Source organism: Arachis hypogaea, chromosome 15, assembly GCF_003086295.3.
Source record: "Arachis hypogaea cultivar Tifrunner chromosome 15, arahy.Tifrunner.gnm2.J5K5, whole genome shotgun sequence".
Classification (NCBI taxonomy): Eukaryota; Viridiplantae; Streptophyta; class Magnoliopsida; order Fabales; family Fabaceae; genus Arachis; species Arachis hypogaea.
This window is the reverse complement of record NC_092050.1, coordinates 150,032,318-150,035,965: the sequence shown is the minus strand read 5'-3', so window position 1 is coordinate 150,035,965 and position 3,648 is coordinate 150,032,318. Positions and strand designations below refer to the sequence as shown.

The window sequence follows — 3,648 nt, the reverse complement described above, 5'->3', positions numbered from 1 at the left end:
AAGATTTGAAGGTGTGATGGCCATGATAAATGAAAGAAGGGTCGAGTAATCAAGATTTAAACTCTTGATACCATACTAAAGTAATTACAAATGCAGTTGAAATAAAAACAGAAAAAAGTGAAGAATTGAATTGTCAATTGTATTTTAGAATGCTCATCGGTCTAACTATAGCTATTGCAAACCCTTTTATATATACAACAAGATGAGAGTCACAGAAAAAATAAAATTAAAAAGAAAGCTTAGTCACGTAGGAGAGAAGAAACTGAACTTAAAAGTACAAATAACAGTTAAATATATTATATTAGTTTCTTTCCAATCATTATCACTAATAAGTTTTAATTAAAGACACTGTCATAAATTATAAAAGTTTATTCTCTCATAAAAAGAAATAATAATAATAATTATTATTTTTGTTGAATACACACTTATTCCTAAAAGGTAATATTATACACAATTATTTTAATTTCTAAAATATGATGATGGACAGTGATTAACGGTAATAAAATAACAAATGAACTATAATGGAATAGCATATGGAGATGATTTTGCAGAAGTGGTTGTTACAAAGACACAAAATCGTTGCTGCATTATGTATACAGAAGAGGTTTACGAGGAGGAACCACCTCCATGCAACCATGCCTATGATGGCACTGTTGGTCACGTTAGCTACGTGGAGAATTTGGAAAATGGTATTAGAGTTGAAAAAATTTTACGTGAAGGTTTTACAATCTTCTTAATATATGTAAAACATCTTCAAATTTTAGTATGATTGAAATTTGGTTGATATCATTTTTCACATTTCATATGGGATTAAAATTAACTTTAATTTTTTTTAATTTAGCAACGTTTCTAAAATATAATCTAAAAATTTAATAGATCATATCTAATAAGATTTTATTTTTTTTAAACACGATGGAGTATATGGAGTATATATAGTACTAATATTTATGCAGTACGAGAGAATCTCATTCTCTACTCAATAAAGTTTTATGATCATACTCTAAATATATTTTTGGTGCTAATAAAAAATATAATAATATTTTATTTGAATTAATATAATTATTTATTTAATCAAATTAATATAATTAATATTCAATGAAAGTTTAATTCACTCTTCTACTTACACTATTTTATTTATTTTTAATTTTATTAATTCAATATTTTTTTGTTGGTTTATAATTCATCTTTTTATAATTACTATGTACTCCCACGTACTCTCATTCTCTATTAAATTTATCTTATCCTATCTATAATTTTTTTTTAAATATTCTTTATCGAATATAATTTATAAAAATAGTTTGTTAACAAAAAAATTAAACCTATATTTTTTTCTATTTTATCATAATATACTTGTCATCTTATTATTATTATTATTATTATTATTATTATTATTATTATTATTATTATTATTATTATCCACAATTAATTGTTAACATAATAGTACGTACATGTAAGAAAAGATAAAATGGTCATTTATCCATCTCTAATTTGTATTCTTTCGTATTTCTCTCAATAATAATAATAACAATAATAAAGGAGTGAACAAACTAAAAATTATTCACATTTCTTTCTATTATAGAAGATAATAATAATAATAATAATAATAATAATAATAATAATAATAATAATAATAATAAAACAAAAATCAAAATATTAGATAAAGTTACACTATGATAAATATCAGATAGAAGGGTAAGTGTCTCATTGATACGCTTTAGACAGTTGGATTCATTGTCATATCCTCAGCAGATGTCAACAACTGAGCTCGCTGGGCTTGGTTCTTCCAATTGGTGGTCAAAATAACATACAACATTAGTGCAGCACAACAAACTTGAGCTGAAAGTAAGCCCAACCAAAGCCCACAAAATCCTATATCAAGCCAAAATCCAAGCCCAATCGCCACAGGCATTCCGATCAAATAAAACGCACCAAGGTTCACATTCGCCGCCACGTTGGGTCGAGCCGTTCCTCTAACGACACCACACCCCACCGTCTGCGGACAATTGCCGAGCTCACATAGCCCGAGAATTGGTAGTGCAGCCGCTGTCAAACGCAGAATCTTCTCATCATTTGTGAACATTTTCCCCCACGAATGCCGCATCATAGTGGCAAAAATAACCGCCACAAACCCCAAAATTTCTGCAAAAAAAATCGAAATAGCAGCCGAGAGCGGGCCCTTGCAGGTCGGTTTGCCCCGAGCTCGTTTCCAACACGTGTTGAGACTGCAAAGCCCAACGAAGACGGAAACACGTAGATTAATGCCGTGGTCTGAATAAGCACACCCATGGATGCCACGGTGGCAGTGGGATCCACAAGGAGTCCACAAAGCACAATCATGATCTCATACCACCACCACTCTAGACAAACTGACACACAACTCGGCGCAGCAAGCCGAATGAGTGGCTTAAAGCCGGAGAAAGAGTCTCGGCTCAACTTCATCCACGTGTCAGCATGGACCCCACTTATCCAGACATGAACAACCAGAAACAGAAGGATGGAGAAATTGGAGACAGCGGAGGCTGCAGCAACGCCGGCGAGGCCAAAACGTAGGCGTTTAACGAAGAAGAAATTGAAGGGCAAGTGAGCAAACATTCCGAAGAGAGATGCTAGCGTGACAGGGCGGGTGACACCCTGTGCACGAAGGTAGATTCTGATTGGGTGAAGAAAGGAGTTGGTTACGAGGTCAGGGAGGAGGAACATCAAATAGGTTTGTGCCATTTGGGTGATTTGGGGTAGCTGGTGGAGGAAGATGAAGATAGTGTTGATGTTCAGCCAGAGGATTGAGATTGGAATGGAAGACACTAAGAGGAAGATGATGCAGCGGTGGAGGGTTAGAGAGAGGAGGTTGGTGTTTTTGGCGCCAAAGGCTTGGGAGCAGAGTGGTTCCATGCCGAGGGAGAGGCCGGAGAGGACAGAGTAGCCGGTGATGTTGGCGAAGGCTATGGCGAGCGAGCCGGCAGCTAGTTGGAGTTCTCCGAGGTGGCCCAAGAAGAGCATGGAGACTATGGAGCGGAGGTAGAAAATGAGCGATGTTAGTGCTATGGGAAGGGCTAACTCCATTAGAGACCTTGATTCTTTCATCACCTCCGAGATTCCGCCACATGTCCACCCTTCTGGTTCTTGCTTCTCCATATCTGCCAACAACAGATCATGCTCTGTTTTTGTTTCCATTAGGTTAGCTAGGATGCTAAGCTTATTCTTCTCTTTCTGAGTGTGACTTATGCCTTATGATTTGTGAATGAAGAAGATGTGAGAAGAAAGATTGGTGTGTGTGTATAAATAGAGACCAGCTACAGAAGGATACTCTTATTTCTTTTCAGTAAAATATATATGTTTTTGCTCGAGTTAGATGATCAAAATATTATTACGAGAGGTTGATAAATAATTGCAAATTTTTTTTTATTCTTCTTCATCCACTTCTCCTTATTTCAATTTTTTTTTGGGAAATGAAAAAGAGATAATAGGTATGCTTGCGTGGTGAAAATCGAAGGACCACGCCCAACATGCAATAAAATTATTATTTTAATTAACAAAGTTTGAATGAAAGGTTATTATTGATTTGAATTTCTGCTTTCATTGCATGTGTGTGTTGTTTACCGTAGTGAACTAGATAGCAAGCAATACGTCAGAATGTGAGTGTATCAATGA

At 34.8% G+C, this 3,648-nt stretch overlaps 1 pseudogene; it reads right to left on the bottom strand.

Moving 5' to 3' along the window:
- Positions 1-1,539: 1,539 nt before the first annotated feature.
- LOC112751281 (protein DETOXIFICATION 51-like) lies at positions 1,540-3,357 on the bottom strand (annotated as a pseudogene).
- Positions 3,358-3,648: the final 291 nt, after the last annotated feature.